This window comes from Bos indicus x Bos taurus, chromosome 21 (genome assembly GCF_003369695.1).
Source record: "Bos indicus x Bos taurus breed Angus x Brahman F1 hybrid chromosome 21, Bos_hybrid_MaternalHap_v2.0, whole genome shotgun sequence".
Taxonomy (NCBI): Eukaryota; Metazoa; Chordata; class Mammalia; order Artiodactyla; family Bovidae; genus Bos; species Bos indicus x Bos taurus.
In genome coordinates, this window is record NC_040096.1 from 42769922 (window position 1) to 42791569 (window position 21648).

At 42.0% G+C, this 21648-nt stretch overlaps 1 protein-coding gene across 2 annotated transcripts in view; it reads left to right on the plus strand.

Moving 5' to 3' along the window:
- Positions 1-21648, plus strand: part of AKAP6 (A-kinase anchoring protein 6) — a 501487-nt gene that overhangs the window by 113334 nt on the left and 366505 nt on the right. The window lies entirely within an intron of this gene.

The window sequence follows — 21648 nt, forward strand, 5'->3', positions numbered from 1 at the left end:
ATGCAGAGAAATGAGGAAAGCAGGGGGGCATTTTTGTGCGATGCCATAGAAATCAGTAGTAAAGAATAAAAATATTACAAAAGGTTTACTAAAGACTCTCATAGATTAAAAAAAAAAAAAAAGTCAAACTGAGCCGATTGTATATGTATGTGATTACTACCTCCTGTTGAAGTCCATGCTGCCTTTGTGGCAAACCATGGATTCTGGCATGGTGGGGGAGGGCAGTGTTTTCCTTTTAGAATGAGTTCTTTCATCCAGGTACAATGCATCATGCAGAACAAAGGTGCTTTTATAACAACTCATCTAAAGTTCAAACATTAAAAGAATGTGTGTAACTTCTTGAGCCCTTCAGAAGCCTGACTGTTGATAATAATGAAATGGAGATGCTAGTAAAGAGTGCTATTAATAGAGATTTTGGCCTGGGGATCTCAAGATACAGGGAATCTTGCCCTCTGACGGCCTCTTCTCTCTTCCAGGTTCCCAAGGGAAATACACGCTCAGGTCAATGGTGGGCAAAAAAGCAAGGCAGATTTATAACCAATTAGGGCATTGGCCCGGAAAATCCCATGGATGGAGGAGACTGGTAGGCTGCAGTCCATGGAGTCGAAAAGAGTCGGACACGACTGAGCGACTTCCCTTTCACTTTTCATTTTCATGCATTGGAGAAGGAAATGGCAACCCACTCCAGTGTTCTTGCCTGGAGAATCCCATGGACGGAGAAGCCTGGTAGGCTGCAGTCCATGGGGTCACACAGAGTCAGACACGACTGAAGCGACTTAGCAGCAGTAGCAGCAGCAGCAGGGCATTGGCCCCAAACCCCAATGTAATTTTCTAGTCAGTTAGGTGAGATCCTAAGGAGAATTCCTCTGCCTGAACTGGTTCATATCAAATGATCTACAACCAAAGACCAAACAGATTCTTGGATCTTAATGCTTAAGTGACTTATCAGATGCAGCCATCATCGTGAGGGGAAAGGACAGTTGAGGGAGCACAGGTGCCCCAAATCCTGGAGCTGATCTAGCTCAGCCTCCTCAGACTGGCTCAGCAAATCTGGGACCCAGCTACTCCAAAAGAGAGAGTTTTCAAGAAAGGGAAGGGGAGGGGTTTTAGAGAGAAAAAACAAAAAGGCCAGAATGCCAAGGTGTCTTGGCCTCTCCCAGGCTGAGCAGGTGGGGTGATCTTCTTTCTATAGGTTCTTAGGAAGGAGAAAGCACCAAAAGGGTATCAGAGACAGCTGGGAACAAGCTTTACTGGAGTGCCAGCTGGCTGGTCTTCCCCCTGTGGCAGCAGAGTGTGGTGTGTCCTGCTGCACAGTCCCTTTAATCAGAGGAGCAGCCCTCTAGCTAGAGAAGGAAATGGCAACCCACTCCCGTATTCTTGCCTAGAGAATCCCAAGGACAGAAGAGCCTGGCAGGCTACAGTCCATGGAGTTGCAAGAGTCGAACACAACTTAGTGCCTAAACCACCACCACCACCAGCCCTCTAGCTCCTCCAGATTGGAGATAGAAGGAAATCGGGGGCTCCTCAGCAATCCTACTCTCCTCTGTTCCTGCTAATGTTGCACTTCTTCTGTGACTCCCATGAGGAAATGCAGGATTGAGTTTGCAAGGAAAGTTAACTGTTGCTCTCTAAAATGAGATCTTCCCAACCCAGGTATCGAACCCAGGGCTCCCACATTGCAGGAGGATTCTTTGCTGTTTGAGCCGCCTGCTGCTGCTGCTAAATTGTGTCAGTCATGTCCGTCTCTGTGTGACCCCATAGACAGCAGCCCCCCAGGGAAGCCCAATTAAGCACAGAATCTTTCAGATTTACACAGAAAATGTGGTAAATGATAAATGAGAATGGGGGGATGGAAATCTCCTTAGAAGACTCCACTAAAAATGCTGCTGCTGCTGCTAAGTCACTTCAGTCGTGTCCGACTCTGTGCGACCCCATAGACGGAAGCCCACCAGGCTCTCCCGTCCCTGGGATTCTCCAGGCAAGAACACTGGAGTGGGTTGCCATTTCCTTCTCCAATGCATGAAAGTGAAAAGTGAAAGGGAAGTCACTCAGTCGTGTCTGACTTCGCGACCGCATGGACTGAAGCCTACCAGGCTCCTCTGTCCATGGGATTTTCCAGGCAAGAGTACTGGAGTGGGGTGGCATCGCCTTCTCTGACTAAAAATGCTAAGGGCATCTAAAAACAATGTGTCAACTAACAACATTTAATTGTATCAATAGTGCGTAGGTAAAAACTTAAATTGTCATTCCATATGGAACATGAAGTTTTGTATGTCAACCAGGATTTTGTTCACTGTTGAGAAATCCCCTGTAGGGCAGTTTACTTTTTCTCAATGGAACTGCCTATTACCTTCTCACTCACTCTTCCTGCCTCCATCTAGCTCTGTCCCACTGTGTGGTCTGTCTGCCCTGCTGAGAATGGAGCCCTTGAGCAGGAAGTCAACACAGTGGTCACAGAGTAGTTAATAACATTTTAAGGGGTAAAGTGAAATTGTCTTATGTTAACTTAATTCTAGGAGTTCTATTATTACTTTCTTTGATGCTTAGTTTATCGGGTGACTTAACCAACAGTCTCTGAATATTATACTAACAGAATTTTCTAATAATAAGTCTAATAATAGAGCCCTTCTGCCTTGAACCCAAAGTCAAAGAGCTCTGATGAGTGAGCTATGGCCCTATCGACACAAGAGTTTAGTTTTGGTCTCCTACTTATTTAAGTTTCCCCTCTGTGTAATACTTTTTTTAATCAACCAAATAAGCATTTAGATGCATTTAAAAATATTTTAAATACATGTCATTCTTCAGATTTCCACACTGGATCCCCAAGAAAAAAGGGCTCTGGGTCACAGAATTTTATATGTGGAATCACAGCAAGACATCTTGTAGAAGCAGCTCTTAAGTTGGTGCTGCTGCTGCTGCTGCTAAGTCGCTTCAGTCGTGTCCAACTCTGTGCGACCCCATAGACAGCAGCCCACCAGGCTCCCCCGTCCCTGGGATTCTCCAGGCAAGAACACTGGAGTGGGTTGCCATTTCCTTCTCCAATACATGAAAGTGAAAAGTGAAAGTGAAGTTGCTCAGTCGTGTCCGACTCTTTGCGACCCCATGGACTGCAGCCTTCCAGGCTCCTCCGTCCATGGGATTTTCCAGGCAAGAGTACTGGAGTGGGGTGGCATCGCCTTCTACGAGCTCTTAAGTTAGGTGCACGCAAACCAGACAGGCAGGCCCAGCCCGGGGGCAAAGCCAGCCATCTGCTGTGGGGCATCCCAATTTGTCTTTATGCCTTGGTGAATTATTCAGTTTATTTATTATACAGTGAAAAAAAAATCACAAGGATGGGAATACCGTGGCTTTAAGGACCGTCTTGTTGTTGTTCAGTTGCTAAGTCATGTCTGACTCTTTGCACCCCACGGACTGCAGCATGCCAGCCTCCTCTGTCCTCCCAGAGTTTGCTCAAATTCATGTCCTTTGAGTCAGTGATACTATCTAACCATCTCATCCTCTGCCACCCTCTTTTGTTTTGTTTTTAATCTTTCCCAGCAACAGGGTCTTTTCCAATGAGTTGTCTCTTCACATCAGGTGGCCAAAGTGTTGGAGCTTCAGCATCAGTCCTTCCTATGAATATTCAGGGTCGATTTCCTTTAGGATTGACTGATTTGATCTCCTTGCAGCCCAAGGGGCTCTCAAGAGTCTTCTCCATCACCACAATTCCAAAGCATCAATTCTTCAGTGCTCAGTCTTCTTTATGGTCCAGCCATCTAGGCACAGATAATTTCTCAATTTATGTATATCCATCACAACATTTTCTAGGAGCCCCAACTTCCTAACAGACATCTTATGTCTCTAGTGAGCATCTCAAACCGATATGCTCATTGAAAAGCCCTGAATGCCTCCCCAGTGCTGTCTTCCCAATTTCAGTAAAAGGCACCCCTTTTTTTGCCAAGCCAAAACATGACTCCACACCCCACATATATGTCTGTTAAAAGTTCTAGGGATCCATCTTCAAAATATGCCCTAGATCCATTCACTTCTCCCTATACTACTGCTGCCAGCTGGGTCAAGTCATGTTGCTGCTTGCCTGGGCTACTTTTAGAGCCTCTTCTACTGTGTTGCAGTTTATTCTCTGCATAGCAGCCATGAGATCTTGTGAACATGTAAATCGGTCATGTGACTCCTTGCTCCCTGTTGGCTTGTAATAAAATCCAGCTCTCTTCCTGTGGCTCTATCTTTGCCTGCTTCTCTATCTGTGTCTCCTGTTACTTTCCCCTTGTTTATAAAGCTCCAAGCAGATTGAAAGTTCCAAAGAAATGTTAGGCTGGTTCTTGCCTCATAGCTTTTCCTGTGTCCTCTGCCTAGAAATGCTCATCCTCTAGCTTGATCTGGTAGATTCTGGATCCTCATCAAACAGTGAGCCAGAGGCATGGTCCAGTTCTGATATCTGGAGGCACAAACCTGGGAGAGGGTTGAGCAGGGTTTGGGAGTGAGCTGGGACCCCTGCTATGGTTGGTGAAAGGCAAGCACAGAAAAAGGAGTTACCCTCACCTAACTTGTCTACACACCTCAAACTCCCTTTCACACTGATTGTTCTAAATCTTGTCGTCATGGTCTTCTCTACCATCCTGTTGATATATAACTTACATTAGCTGGGACATGCTTTTGGAAAATGTTCAGAGTGGGGTTCACCCTCTGATTTTATATTAAATGTCACTTTCTCAAAGAAGCTATTCCTGATCCCTATTCTTAAAACACTCATCTCCTCCCCCAGCAATTATCTAGTCCACTATTCAGCTTATTTTTGGTAATAGTTCTTATCATTAGCTTTAATTTCCTTATTTATTTATTTGTATTAGTTCCAGGGACCTCAAATGTATAATTCTCCACTGTATCCCAGTTGCCTAGGGCAAGGGCTGGGCATCTTTGGGTAGCTCGGTTCGTATATGTGGTTGGATCACTTCATTTCAGTTGAGTCGCTCAGTCGTGTCAGACTCTTTGCGACCCCATGAATCACAGCACGCCAGGCCTCCCTGTCCATCACCAACTCCCAGAGTTCACTCAGACTCACGTCCATCGAGTCAGTGATGCCATCCAGCCATCTCATCCTCTGTTGTCCCCTTCTCCTCCTGCCCCCAATCACTCCCATCATCAGAGTCTTTTCCAATGAGTCAACTCTTTGCATGAGGTGGCCAAAGTACTGGAGCTTCAGCTTTAGCATCATTCCTTCCAAAGAAATCCCAGGGCTGATCTCCTTCAGAATGGACTGGTTGGATCTCCTTGCAGTCCAAGGGACTCTCAAGAGCCTTCTCCAACACCACAGTTTAAATGCATCAATTCTTCAGCGGTCAGTCTTCTTCACAGTCCAACTCTCACATCCATACATGACCACAGGAAAAACCATAGCCTTCATTAGATGGACCTTTGTTGGCAAAGCAATGTCTCTGCTTTTGAGTATGCTATCTAGGTTGGTCATAACTTTCCTTCCAAGGAGTAAGCATCTTTTAATTTCATGGCTGCAAATTTCATGGCTGCAGTCACCATCTGCAGTGATTTTGGAGCCCAAAAAATAAAGTCTGATACTGTTTCCACTATTTCCCATGAAGTGATGGGACCGGATGCCATGATCTTTGTTTTTTGAATGTTGAGCTTTAAGCCAACGTTTTCACTCTCCACTTTCACTTTCATCAAGAGCCTTTTTAGTTCCTCTTCACTTTCTGCCATAAGGGTGGTGTCATCTGCATATCTGAGGTTATTGATATTTCTCCCGGCAATCTTGATTCCAGCTTGTTTCTTCTAGTCCAGCATTTCTCATGGTGTACTCTGCATATAAGTTAAATAAGCAGGGTGACAATATACAGCCTTGATGTACTCCTTTTCCTATTTGGAACCAGTCTGTTGTTCCATGTCCAGTCTAACTGTTGCCTCCTGACCTGCATACAGATTTCTCAAGAGGCAGGTCAGGTGGTCTGATATTCCCATCTCTTTCAGAATTTCCCACAGTTTATTGTGATCCACACAGTCAAAGGCTTTGGCATAGTCAATAAAGCAGAAATAGATGTTTTTCTGGAACTCTCTTGCTTTTTCAATGATCCATCGGATGTTGGCAATTTGATCTCTGGTTCCTCTGCCTTTTCTAAAACCAGCTTGAACATCTGGAAGTTCATGGTTCACGTATTGCTGAAGCCTGACTTGGAGAATTTTAAGCATTACTTTACTAGTGTGTGAGATGAGTGCAATTGTGCAGTAGTTGAGCATTCTTTGGCATTGCCTTTCTTTGGGATTGGAATGAAAACTGACCTTTTCCAGTCCTGTGGCCACTGCTGAGTTTTCCAAATTTGCTGGCACATTGAGTGCAGCACTTTCACAGCATCATCTTTCAGGATTTGAAATAGCTCAACTGGAATGCTATCACCTCCACTAGCTTTGTTCGTAGTGATGCTTTCTAAGACCCACTTGACTTCACATTCCAGGATGTCTGGCTCTAGGTGAGTGATCACACCATCATGATTATCTGGGTCATGAAGATCTTTTTTGTACAGTTCTTCTGTGTATTCTTGCCACCTCTTCTTAATATCTTCTGCTTCTGTTAGGTCCATACCATTTCTGTCCTTTATCGAGCCCATCTTTGCATGAAATGTTCCTTTGGTATTTCTAATTTTCTTGAAGAGATCTCTGCTGCTGCTGCTGCTAAGTCTCTTCAGTCGTGTCCGACTCTGTGTGTCCCCTTAGATGGCAGCGCACCAGGCTCCCCCGTCCCTGGGATTCTCCAGGCAAGAACACTGGAGTGGGTTGCCATTTCCTTCTCCAATGCATGAAAGTGAAAAGTGAAAGGGAAGTCGCTCAGTCGTATCCAACTCCTAGCGACTCCATGGACTGCAGCCTACCAGGCTCCTCCATCCATGGGATTTTCCAGGCAAGAGTACTGGAGTGGGGTGCCATTGCCTGGTCTTTCCCATTCTGTTGTTTTCCTCTATTTCTTTGCATTGATCGCTGAAGAAGGCTTTCTTATCTCTTCTTGCTATTCTTTGGAACTCTGCATTCAGATGCTTATATCTTTCCTTTTCTCCTTCGCTTTTCGCTTCTCTTCTTTTCACAGCTATTTGTAAGGCCTCCCCAGACAGCCATTTTGCTTTTTTGCATTTCTTTTCCATGGGGATGGTCTTGATCCCTGTCTCCTGTACTACTACTGCTAAGTCACTTCGGTCATGTCCGACTCTGTGCGACACCAGAGATGGCAGCCCACCAGGCTCCCTCATCCCTGGGATTCTCCAGGCAAGAATACTGGAGTCTGTTGCCATTTCCTTCTCCAGTGCATAAAAGTGAAAAATGAAAGGGAAGTCGCTCAATCGTGTCTGACTCTTCATGACCCCATGGACTGCAGCCTACCAGGCTCCTCCATCCATGGGATTTTCCAGGCAAGAGTACTGGAGTGGGGTGCCATTGCCTTCTCTGATGCAATTGTCTCCTGTACAATAAGTCCAAATCTGTATGGTCAGTGCCTTCTCTCCCTGTAGGCAGGCTTGCTCTGGAATTAACAAGCAGGAAGCCTGCTTGGTGAGGATTGAATTAAGACAATGGCCTTGGATGACTCAGGCCCAAATGCGTTTGGGACAGTACTCTCCCATGGGGGAGAGTCTGTGAGTAATTCAGGAATCTTGGAGATCTTGTCTGGGGAGTCTGCCTGGGAGAGTCTATTCTTTCTATAGGTAGCTGTATTGGTCTTCCTCCCAACCCACTTTCAGTTTGACTCCTCCTTTGGTAAGGATTTCAGTCAATAAACTAGAGGGCCTGAACAATTCTTTTTCTTTAAAGGTAACTAAACTTCTCTTCTGGTCATTGTGTTGATCTGAAAGTTTATTAATCAGAGACTACTCTTACCAACCTATTTCCAAGTTCTTAGGGGAAGTTTTATTATAACCCTTCAGATCAGATCAGATCAGATCAGTCACTCAGTCGTGTCCGATTCTTTTCGACCCCATGAATCGCAGCACACCAGGCCTCCCTGTCCATCACCAACTCCCAGAGTTCACTCAGACTCACGTCCATCGAGTCAGTGATGCCATCCAGCCATCTCATCCTCTGTCGTCCCCTTCTCCTCCTGCCCCCAATCCCTCCCAGCATCAGAGTCTTTTCCAATGAGTCAACTCTTCGCATGAGGTGGCCAAAGTACTGGAGTTTCAGCCTTAGGATGAACTAAAAACCACTAAAGTCCCCAAAATGGGAGGGGGTGGTGGTTATTGTTCTAGAGGGTGAATTAAAAATGTCTCACCTTAAGATTAAAATATGTAATCCACAAATTTTGCTTCTTAGCTTCCAGATACAATACTTAAGGAAGAAATATGAGAGGCAAGCTGAACCATTTTTAGAAATTCTCCCCCACCCCTCCATCCCACCCCCATTCCTTTGGATTCGGAGGCTGTTCTCTGCAGGAAAACCAGAACAAGAACCTTAAAAGGGTTTGACTCTAACTGCAATTTCTGCTCTGAATGAATATATTTGGGTGCTAAATAAGTGTAGATAACTATGCTTCCTGATTAACAGTCATCTTAGAATATTATTTATATTCCTGGAAGCATGATAGCAGGAAAGAGACAAGCTTAGACTAAAAGATGTGGCTGGATGACAAGTGAAAGTCTTGAAGTGACTTTACTGGAATCAGCTCCCTAAATAACACACTTAAGATTCTCAAAGTTAGAACACTGAGTAGGTACTGTGTTTATAAGATGTTCTGACTGGGCTATATCCAGACTGAGATTGTGCCTGACATGTGGAATTAAATCTAGATACGCAGTGACTCACATGGAGGGCCTGGAGGGCTTACTGGGGAAAAGGCTTGGATCCTCTCTACAGCTGGGATTCTCATATCAGATGTACCTGACGAACTGAAGACAATGGAAGTCCTGGGATGATGAACTCCTGGAAGGGGATTCACCTTCATTATGGGGCAAGGAATCTTCCCCAGAGCAGGGAGGGAGTATGGTTGTGGTAAAGTGTGTTCTCAGTCCTAGAACCCATCTTAAGCAGCCACCACCTGGCAGCATGGGTACCCAGGGAAGGGAAAAGGCTGTGGGTATAACTTGGAGGACCTGTCTCAGCTGTCTCTGTGCCTGGGTGCTTGGGCTTCTCTCCTCCCCTTGCTCCACAGATATAGAGGGAAAGAATATTCTCTTTCGCTTACCACGGAAGCATAACAGGCTCTGCCTATGATGGCAGAGGTTGTACTAAGGTGGCAGTTGTGGAGTCTACTGGCTGGAACAGTGAGCAACAGCCAGGGTGAACTCTTGGGTACATCCAAAACACACCACAGGCGTTTCATAAATTCTTTATAACAGGAACTCTGAGTGGAACTAAACTTCTGACATCATAGTTTAGGGCTTAGAGGATCTGATCTTAATAAACTGTGTGAAATATTCAATTAAAAGATTTTTAAGTAGTTTTCAGTTTGTAATATTTTGTTGTTCAGTCACCAAGTTGTGTCCAGCTCTTTGCAACCCCATGGATTGTAGCACACAACGCTCCTCTTTCCTCCACTATCTCCTGCCACTTACTCGTTTCAGTTGTGTCTGACTCTGTGCATCCCCATGGACTGTAGCCTGTCAGGCTCCTCTGTCCATGGGGATTCTCCAGGCAAGAATACTGTACTGGATTGCCATACCATCTTCCAGGGGATCTTCCTGACTCAGGGATAGAACCCAGGTCTCCCACATTGTAGGCAGATTCTTTACCATCTGAGCCATCAGGGAAGCCCTGGAGTTTGCTTATATTCATGTCCATTAAGTCAGTGATGCTATCAAACCATCTCATCCTCTGCCACCCCCTTCTCCTTTTGCCTTCAGTCTTTACCAGCATCAGGGTCTCTTTCAGTGAGTCAGCTCTTTGCAGTCAGGTGTCCAATGGATTGGAGTTTCAGCTTCAGCAACAGTCTTCCAATGAGTATTCAGGGTTGATTTCCTTTAGGATTGACTGGTTGGATCTCCTTGCAGTCCATGAGACTCTCAAGAGTCTTCTCCAGGACCACAATATGAAAGCATCAAATCATGGGCACTCAGCCTTCTTTATGGTCCAGCTCTCACATCTGTACATGACTACTGGAAAAATTATAGCTTTGCCTATACAGACCTTTGTCAGTGAAATGATGTCTCTTGCCTTCTAATACACTGTCTTGGTTTGTCATAGCTTTCCTTCCAAGCAGCAGTTGCCTTTTAATTTCATGGCTGCAGTCACCATCCACAGTGATTTGGAGCCCAAGAAAATAAAATCTGTCAATGCTTCCACTTTTTCCCCTTCATTTTGCCATGAAGTGATGGGAACAGATGCCACAATCTTATTTTTTGAATATTGAGTTTTAAGCCAGCTTTTCACTCTCCTCTTTCACCCTCATCAAGAGGCTCTTTAGTTCCTCTTCACCTTCCTCCATTAGAGTGGTGTCATTTGCATATCTGAGGTTGTTGATATTTCTCCTGGCAATCTTGATTCCAGCTTGTGATTCATCCAGCCCAGCATTTTGCATGATGGACTCTGCATAGAAGTTAAATGAGCAGGGTGACAATATGCAGCCTTGACATACTTCTTTCCCAGTTTTGAACCAGTTGGTTGTTGCATGTAAAGTTCTAACTGTTGCTTCTTGACCTAGATAGAAGTTTCTCTGGAGACAGGTAGGGTGGTCTGGTATTCTCATCTCTTTAGGAATTTTCCACAGTTTGTTGTGATTACACAGTCAAAGGTTTTTCCGTAGTTAATGAAGCAGATGTAGATATTTTTCTGGAATTCTCTTGCCTTCTCCATGATCCAGCAGATGATAGCAATTTGATCTCTGGTTTTTCTAAACCCAGCTTGTACAGCTGGAAGTTCATTGTTCACGTCTTGCTGAAGCCTACCTTGAAGGATTTTGAGCATAACTTTATTAACATGTGAAATGAGTGCAATTATACAGTAGTTGGGATATTCTTTGGCACTGCCCTTTTTTGAGATTGGAATGAAAACTGACATTTTTCAGTCCTGTGGCCACTGCTGAGTTTTCCAAATTTGCTGGCCTATTGAGTGCATCACTTTAACAGCATCATCTTTTAGGATTTTAAATAGCTCAGCTAGAATTCCATCACCTCCAATAGTTTTGTTCATTATAATGTTTCTTTAAGGCCACTTGACTTCACACTCCAGGATGTCTGGCTATAGATGAGTAACCACACCATCATGGTTATCTGGGTCATTAAGACTTCTTTTTTGCATAGTTCTTCTGTGTGTATTCTTGCCATCTCTTCTTAATCTCTTCTGCTTCTGTTAGGTCCTTACCATTTCTGTCCTCTCTTTGGTCCATTCTTGCATGAAATGTTCCCTGGATATCTCCAGTTTTCTTGAAGAGATCTCTAGTCTTTCCCATTTTATTGGTTTCCTCTTATTTCTTTGCATTGTTAACTTAAGAAGGCCTCCTTATTTCGCCTTGCTATTCTCTGGAACTCTGCATTCATTTGGGTATATCTTTCCCTTTATCTTTTGCCTTTTGCTTCTTTTCTTTCCTCAGCTATTTGTAAAGTCTCCTCAGACAACCACTTTGCCTTCTTGCATTTCTTTTTCTTTGTAACGTATCTTAAGTTAAATAAGTACTAGTTTAAGATCAAAGACCAAATGTCTTTGTTTTGGGGCAAAGACATTTGCCCCAGGAGTAAATATTTTCCCTTTCATTCTTTAGATGGCTGTTTTTCAAAAAGTATATCTCAGTGTGTTCAGATCAGATTAGTCGCTCAGTCGTGTCCGACTCTTTGCGACCCCATGAATTGCAGCACGCCAGGCCTCCCTGTCCATCACCAATTCCCGGAGTTCACTGAGATTCACGTCCATCGAGTCAGCAATGCCATCCAGCCATCTTAGTGGTTGTGAAATCAATTCAATGAACTAAAGAGATGAAACTGAAGTAGAATTACATAAAGTAGGATAAATACTATTTTGTGAAACTTGGCTTTCATTATATATATATATATATGCTTGGTCATGATGTATAATTTATGTCTTTCTCTGAGTCAATGCCAGAACAGTTTGATAGTTACTGCTTTTTCCCCTCATATCTTTGATATGTACTTTAATTGTGCAATCTATTATGCAAGTAAGGGTAACCTGGTACCAATTTTTGCAACTTAATTTTTTTTTTTTGGTATTTATATGGGATCAGATGACAACCCCAAAGCATATTCAAATCTCAGAAAGTGAGAAAACGAAGCTGATTTCTGTTTGTAGATATGAGGATGTTGAAGTTTTTTATTTTCCCAAAGCCCAGATTTGTTGCTTGAATCTTCTTTCGGCTAATATGTCTTCCTCAGGGTGTATCTTCTCAGGAAATATGAATACTAGCTGTCAAGTGTCCTGGAAGTATGATTTCAGTAAAATGATTAACAGTGGAAAAGGTTTTCCTATTATTAATGCTTAGGTTATATAAAGACAGTTGGTATCACTGACCATGAAAACTGGATGACGTAACAAGATTGATGCTTTTGAACTGTGGTGTTGGAGAAGACTCTTGAGAGTCCCTTGGACTGCAAGGAGATCCAATCAGTCCATCCTAAAGGAAATCGGTCCTGAATATTCATTGGAAGAACTGATGCTGAAGTTGAAACTCCAATACTTTGGCTACCTGATGCAAAGAACTAACTCATTTGAAAAGACCCTGATGCTAGGAAAGATTGAAGGTGGGAGGAGAAGGGAATGCCAGAGGATGAGATGGTTGGATGGCATCACCGACTCAATGGACATGAGTTTGAGTAAGCTCTGGGAGTTGGTGATGGACAGGGAAGCCTGGCGTGCTATAGTCCATGAGGTTGTAAAGAGTTGGACACGACTGAGTGACTGAACTGAATTGAACAAGAGTGTTTAATGTTCAAGAAGGCTAATTTTAGATATGTAATTATGTGAAAAAAAGTCTTAGTTGTTGAGTAATTACCTCCACCCCCTGCACACATACTCTAAGTGCTAAATAAATACTTTTTGATAGTTGCATGATTAATATTTTTCATGATGATTTTGGAAGATCTAAAAATCTCACATCAAGAACATATTTAATAATACATATGAATATTCTTGGTTAAGACTTGGGAAGTCTTGGGAAGGGTGACATGGAAAAAATAACTTTAGTTATTTGTGACACATGTTGTGAAAGATTTTGGCTATGTATGGACCTTAGCCACGTGTGCCTGCATATTTAGAGTTGAGGATGGGAGGACTAATTATTGAGGTGGCCCACCAAGTTTACTAGATTGTCCAGCTGTGTAATTTTTAATTAGCAATAGTAGAATGGAAAATGATAATTATCACAGGCTTCCCAATTTGAAGGAAACCATAAAAACGGAGTTTAAGGAAAAGTAATAAATATCATTAAAGGATTTAGAAATGAGTCCAATGAGAAAAATCTAAAGAAACCAGTATTTTGATTAGAGAAGTGTTATTGGGATCTGTTGCTTAAAAAGTAGTTTTAAAATAATGTCAGCATGAACAATCACTGAGCAACAGTAGCCATCAGTTTTTATGGTCTCAGGGAGTTAGATATTTCTAGGGGCAGCCCAGAGGTAGGATATGAGTTAATTCTTCCCTTTCCTGGAGAGTTTTTTGTTCAATAGCATTTACTGAATGCCTGATATGTTCTAGGAGTTTTTGCTTACAGTATTTTATTCAATCCTTACCTTAATCCCCTAGTAGAGATGAAGAAATTAAGTCCCAGAAATGTTAGTAGGTGATCGACCTGGGAGTCAAACAAGCTTTCAGAGCCTCAAGTCTAATATTCTTTCTACTTGAGTGCAGTGTCCTCACACCCTCACACCCTGCTATAGGTGTGAGAAATTTTATTGGATATAAAGTATAAGATATTAGTTCTGGTTTTCTTGTACTAGATGGTTGAGATGAATGGATGTGAGGATGGGGGCTCATGTTTTTAATTAAGAAGAAGCTTAGTATTTTAAGCTTCTTCTTAATTTAAAATATTTTGTATTTTGATTCATCACAAGTAGGAATGTGAAGTTTTAGAAATGGGGACATTAATGAAATCCTGAAATTCCTTTGAGTAGGAGTGTTATTCATAGATTATGCAATAGAGAGATGTTTTTCCTCTCCGTTGTTGCTCCTTTGCCTACTCTCTTCATTTCAAAGTTTTCATCTCAAAAGAGGGAAACGTGATCTAATTAAAGTGAACTGATACTAAGGTGTGAATTACTAGTATCCTAACATGGAAGTGGATGGAGCAAGAGATGAACACCTTTATCGAAAAATGTTAACTAATCAGTTGATTTCCAGGTATGTCACGTGTAGAGAGAGTGTTTTTCATCCTTGCTTATGCAGTAGAGGGAGAAGGCAATGGCACCCCACTCCAGTACTCTTGCCTGGCAAATCCCATGGATGGAGGAGCCTGGCAGGCTGCAGTCCATGGGGTCACTAGGAGTCAGACATGACTGAGCAACTTCACTTTCACTTTTCACTTTCATGCATTGGAGAAGGAAATGGCAGCCCACTCCAGTGTTCTTGCTTGGAGAATTGCAGGGACAGGGGAGCCTGGTGGGCTGCCGTCTCTGGGGTTGCACAGAGTCGGACATGACTGAAGCGACTTAGCAGTAGCAGTAGCAGTATGCAGTAGAATCTCCTAGGAAGCTTTAACAAGCCCATTTCCCAGGCCCTGTTGTAGACAGTGATATGAGAGTCTGAGTTTGGACCTAGGCATCAGTACTTTTAAAGTCTCCGCTAGTGGTTCCAGTGCACAGGCTAGAGCTGACCACCCTCAAAGGAGACACTTTTGAACAGAGGGCTTTTGGATATGTCTTGCTTGTTCCATTTTTCCTTTCCTCCCAAATCGACAGCAAGGGATTTAAAATCACTTATTTAGGAGCAAAGACTCCTATGAAATTACTGTTTTGAACTTTTTCAGTTTGCCAAATGACCTTCAGTTCAGTTCAGTCTCTCATTCGTGTCCGACTCTTTGCGACCCCATGAATCGCAGCGTGCCAGGCCTCCCTGTCCATCACCAACTCCCGGAGTTCACCCAAACTCATGTCCATTGAGTTGGTGATGCCATCCAGCCATCTCATCCTCTGTCGTCCCCTTCTCCTCCTGCCCCCAGTCCCTCCCAGCATCAGAGTCTTTTCCAATGAGTCAACTCTTCACATGAGGTGGCCAAAGTATTGGAGTTTCAGCTTCAGCATCAGTCCTTCCAAAGAACACCCAGGACTGATCTTTAGAATGGACTGTTTGAGAAACCTTATAAAAAAGTAAAAATTTTGGGAAGGAAGTAATAAGTCCACGCCAGACACCAGCCCATATGTTTTAGATGTACTCTTTTACGTTACTTAGGACTTCCCTGGGGGTCCATGGTTAAGATTCCGTGCTTCCAATGCAGGGGGCACTGGTTCAATCCCTGGCTGGGGAACTACGATCCTACATGCTATATGGTCAAAAAAATTTTTATTAAATGAATGAATGAATACACACCCATACTCATAATTGTAAGAAATGCCTCAAAATATTATGTTTTATTAACTGTTATATTAACTGTTATATTAACAGTGTTTACCTACAAAAGAAAAACTGAATCCAGAAAAAGTAAATGTTTCTCTCTTAATTCTCACGACAACTTTTTAAGCTAGAAATTATTCTGTAGAGAAGTCCAGGCTCAGGACTGCCCACCTATAGTTGTTCAGGTTATATACAAATGGTACCTTTGGAGGTTGTGCAGTTTCCTGGTATAACTTTTTGTGCTGCCTTGTGTAGGCCTGGGAGATAGCTTGTGCACAGGATGCTTTGATTATAAAAGATGGAAGGGGCTTTCCCCTGGAGTCGAGGAATGATGAATGATATATGTCATTGAACTTAGAGGAGACACATTTTGAAGGGCCACAAATATTTTAAATCCCTCGGAGGAGTCTGGGCTTGATACAGTAGTTATACAGACACCTACGAACAAAGAAATAACATGATAAAAACCTGGGTCTTGGCATGAATCTGTGGGTGTGTGCATAGTAATCTGGGAAGGAGAGAGATGTGAAACAGTTTATGAGGATGTTCAGTAAATAACACAAAGTTGGTGGACTTGCGTGGTGGTAACAGGAAGCAAGAAACAGCCCATTAGACCAGGCCACTGTGGCAAACCAGGAAGGTAGCTGGGGAGTCAGAGGCAACTGATTCTCTGTGGCTTTGTTTGCCCTCCTTGGGCACAAATCAAACTGGTATAACTGTTATCACCTGCCATTAGGGCTCAGGGCTGTGTTTCTTTATACACATGTGAACAGAATAAAAAGGAATAGGGTAGAAATTTCTTCTGTCTTCATTTTAGCAGCATGGCTGTTACTAGAGGGCTTTTAGTATAAGCTGCTTCTATTGTTATGAGATACTCAAACCACTAATTTTTTTCATTATTTGAATGAGGCAAATTTACCAAAATCATTGTTTAATAGACATGGAATATGTGAAATGAAGATGGAAAGTGATATGCTCTTCACCCGAAGAAGAGAGAGTGAGTATAAGGTCTACTGGAGAACTGATTCATGAGGAGGGAGCTAGCCTGGGTGAAATTCCAAAGAAAGTTTTCAGTATGCATTGTAGTGTCCCTCCTTTCCAGAAACTTAAAGTCTATCAAAAGACCCTATAAAATCATTCAAACAACAGTGTTAAGAATGGCTGCAGCTCAAACCTTCGCTACTGCAAAGGGAATTAATATTATCACATTGGCCAAACGAATCCACCTCTGTAGTTTGGGGAGTTAGGTGCTACTGACAAGATGGGGAGAGTCATCCACATGACACATGTAGGAGACTACCTCCTTTATGCACGTATGTCTGCATCCTGGAAGTAACACAGGTGAAATGTTGTTTTAAAAAATATTTCAACTGCAGTGTTTACCTCTCTTAGCCTCTGGCTGCCCTCCCAGTGAAAGTTGCTCAGTTATGTCCAACTCTTTGCGACTCCATGGGCTACACAGTCCATGGTATTCTCCAGGCCAGAATACTGGAGTGGGTAGTCTTTCCCTTCTCCAGAGGATCTTCCCAGCCCAGGGATAGAACCCAGGTCTCCCTCATTGCAGGGGGATTCTTTATCAGCTGAGCCACAAGGGGAGCCCAAGAATACTGGAGTGGGTAGCCTATCCCTTCTCCAGTGGATCTTCCCGACCTAGGAATCGAATTGGGGTCTCCTGCATTGCAGGCAGGTTCTTTACCAGCTGATCTTCCAGGGAAACCTAGGTAAAGTCCAAATGTCTGGGTGCAGCCTGCAAGTTCCTTCACAATCTGGACTCATCTGGTCTGTTGTTCTCTTTCCTGCTCCTCTGAAAATTCAGGCCCTTTCAGAAATTCATGCCTTGAAACATGGTTTCTCTCTCCCTGGGAAATCATATTACTCCTTACCATAAACTTCTATTTCTAGAAAAATTGCTATACATTTCCCAAGTCACAGGTAAATTAAATGTCACCTACCTGGTGAAACATTTTTGGAGTTCAGTCTGGTCAGTCCTTGTGTTGATTCTCCCCATATTTTCATATGGTATCTACTGTAGCATGGTGGTAGGTGTAGCATCCAGTTTGGGTTATTACTGTGAGGAATCCTGCTTTATTCTTTTCCATAATTTTGCATCTCTGATGATACATTTGTATGACTTTAGAATCAGGACAGAAGGGAACAATCAGCATTTCCTTTGATTATTTTGCTGATCAACTACAACCTGAGAAACTTAGACCTATGAATAATTAGCAGATCTTCCTCAGGGAAAGTTAGTTCACACCTATGCTAGAAACTCTGCATGGATTAACACAGTAGTTGGCATGCATATTTACATTTTGTCTGACCTTTGCCAAGACATTCTGAGCACTTTACACCTTATGGTTATGACTGTGGGGGGTGGGGTGGGTCCTCACCTCAAAACTCTGTTGCAATTTTAAAAATAGTGTGTTAATGAACTAAGGGGTAAATCATGGTGTTGGAGAAGGCTCTTGAGAGTCCCTTGGTCTGCAAGGAGATCCAACCAGTCCATTCTGAAGGAGATCAACCTTGGGATTTCTTTGGAAGGAATGATGCTAAAGCTGAAACTCCAATACTTTGGCCACCTCATGTGAAGAGTTGACTCATTGGAAAAGACTCTGATGCTGGGAGGGACTGGGGGCAGGAGGAGAAGGGGACGACAGAGGATGAGATGGCTGGATGGCATCACTGACTCGATGGACGTGAGTCTGAGTGAACTCCGGGAGTTGGTGATGGACAGGGAGGCCTGGCATAGTGCGATTCATGGGGTCGCAAAGAGTGGGACACGACTGAACGACTGATCTGGTCTGATCTGAATGAAAACTTGATGTTATTAAAGGGTAGTTGTTGTAAGGAGACATTCAAAGACAATGAGGTATTTTTAGCTTATTTATTTGTGTTCTGTACTATATTGTGTAGTAGATGAATGTAAGATTTGTATACGTGGATACACAGATACATCATTATTGTGGCAGAAACTATTTATTAAATACCCGCATGGACTTGATGATTTTGCTGGGTTCTGTTGAAATGTGTTCACTCTAGTAGGTCTCGCTGGGGTGCATATAAGTTGGATTCTGGTCTTCTGTAATGAATAATGAGCTAGGTAAATCAAAGTGAACCTAAATTCTGCATGGGTTAGCACAGTAGTTGGCATTGTTTTGTGTGCATATAATTGCATGCTTTCCTCATTTATTTTTCTGCTTCATATGTTCTTTTTTTTGTATCTCTTAATTAGATAAGTTGTGTCCATATTTTTTAAAATATTTCTTTTTAAACTTTCATAAATTAAATTGCAGATATGTAAAACTATGTTAGAAAAAATGGTGAATTTTCTTCTCAGAGTTGGACTTCTGTTTTTTTATTGTTTGTTTTAGGTTTTAAAAATTCTTGGGCCTAGCTTTTCCTAAAGAGCTACAAGAAATCATATTTCTTGTCTGCCACAGGATCATAAATAAGAATAAATATTTCATATCTGTTTAATGTGGTTACCCTAAAATTCCATACATCTTTTAAAATGCAGTTGCATAAATGTGTTGCAGGTTTCCAGAAGAAATGTATTGAAGCTTAAAGCACAAGGCTATAAAAGCTATAAAAGACTATGCATTTATTTATTTCTCATCAAACTTAGGTTCTTTTTTTAGATTCTTGTGTTTGTTTTATTTTGATTTTTATAACATAGTCAATGATAGGAAAAAAATCTTATTTCAAACTGAAGCTATTTAAGAAGATGAATGTGCTTTCTTTATATCATGGCCCTAGCTAGACATTGCAGCACAAATTCTGCACTCATAATTCTCATTCACAACTAAAAGCCAGTGACCCAGAGCCTAGCACATATCTCTTCTTTCAGCTGTAAAGCCTTACTGGATGCACTCAACCCTCACTGCTTTCTTGAGCTGTGATTCAGCAACAGTGTTCACTGTGTTGCATTCTTATTTGCTAATTTTTTCTAATTTGAAAAAAATTCTTATTTTCATATGTTCTTTATATTCTCAAACAAATTTAAAAGCTTGCCCCTCATATTTTATTTTATTTAAAAAATGTTTTTAACAGTAGATCCTTGTTGGTTATCTGTTTTAAATATAGCAGTGTCTACATATCAATCTCAAATTCCCAATCTAATCTTCCCACTCAAACACTTTTTAAGGGAAAGTTTTCCCACTTTTTTTTTGGTATAAAACTAACCATTTTTGGTCAGCTGATTGGCTGATTGAATTCTCACATTATCATTTTATTCTTTTTTAAAATTTATTTATTTTTATTATTTAACTGGTGGAAATTGCTTTACAGTGTTGTATTGGTTTCTGCTGTACAACAGCATGAATCAGTCATAATTATATATATATCTATATCCTCCCTCTTGAGCCTCCATCCCCTCCCCTGACCCCAGCCCAGCACTAAGCTGTGCTCACTGTGTTAAAAAGTAACTTCCCGTTATTTATTTTACACACAATGGTGTATATATGTCAATGCTGCTTTCTCAGTTTGTCCCAACTTCACCTTCCCCTGCTGTGTCCACAAGTCCATTCTCTGCTAGGTTCCTAAGTATCATTTTTCTGGATTCCAGGTATTATGTTAATATGTTATTTGCTTTTCTCTTTCTGACTTACTTCACTCTGTACAAGAGGCTCTGGGTTCATCCACCTCACTATAAGTGACTCATATCTTTTTCTTTTTATTGCTGAATAATATTCCATTGTATATATGTACCTCATCTTCTTTATCCATTCATCTGTCAGTGGACATCTAAGTTGTGTCCATGTTGCTGCTGCTGCTAAATCACTTCAGTCATGTCCAACTCTGTGTGACCCCATAGACGGCAGCCCACCAGGCTCCACCATCCCTGGGATTCTCCAGGCAAGAGTACTGGAGTGGCCATGTTATGGCTATTGTAAATATTGCTACAATGAACATTAGGGTGCATGTATCTTTTAGAATTGTGGTTTTCTCAGGAAAAATGTCCAGTAGTGGGAGTGCTGGGTCATAGGAGAAGGAAATGGCAACCGACTCCAGTGTTCTTGCCTGGAGGATCCCAAGGACAGGGGAGCCTGGTGGGCTGCCGTCTGTGGGGTCACACAGAGTTGGATACGACTGAAGCGACTTAGCAGCAGCAGCACAGTAGATTGATTCCTAGTTTTCCAAGGAATCTCCATCCTGTTTCCCACAATAACTGTATCAGTTTGCCTTCCCAACAGTGCAGGCGGGTTCCCTTTTTTCCGTATCCTCTCCACAGTTATTGTCTGTGTACTTTTTGATGATAGCCATTATGAAAAGTGTGAGATGATAACCTCACTGTGGCTTTGATTTCCATTTCTCCAATAATGAGCAATATTGAGCATCTTTTCATGTGTTTATCAGCCATCTGTATGCCTTCTTTGGAGAAATGTCTGTTTAGATTTTCTGCCCAATTTTTTTATTGAATTGTTTGTTTCTCTGATACTGAGTTATATGAGCTGCTTATATATTTTGGAGATTAATCCTTTGTCAGTTGCTTCATTTGCAATTATTTTCTCCCATTCTGAGAGCTGTCTTTTCATCTTGTTTATGGTTTTCATTGCTATGCAAAAGCGTTTATTAGGTCCCATTTGTTTATTTTTATTTTCCTTAATTTAGGAAATGGGCCAGAGAGAATCTTGCTGTGATTTATGTCAAAGAGTGTACTGCCTATGTTTCCTCTAAGAATTGTATAGTTTCTGTCCTTACATTTAAGTTTTTAACCCATTTTAAATTTATTTTTGTGTATGGTGTTAGGGAGTGTTCTAGTTTCATTCTTTTGCATGTAGCTGTCCAGTTTTCCTCTATCGAAGAGGCTGTCTTTTCTTCATTGTATATTCTTGCCTCCTTTGTCAAAGATAAGATGCCCGCATGTGCTTGGATTTATCTCTGGGCTTTCTATTTTGTTCCACTGGTCTGTGTTTCTGTTTCTGTGCCACTATGTACTGTCGTGATGACTATAACCTTGTGGTATAGTCTGAAGTCATGACAGTTGATTCCTCCAGCTCTGTTGTTCTTTCTCAGGATTGCTTTGGCTTTTTGGGGTCTTCTGTGTTTTCATACAAATTGTGAAGTTTTTTGTTCTAGTTCTGTGAAAAACACCATTGGTAATTTGACAGGATGGCATTGAATCTGTAGATTGCTTTGGGTAGTATAGTCATTTTGACAATATTGATTCTTCTA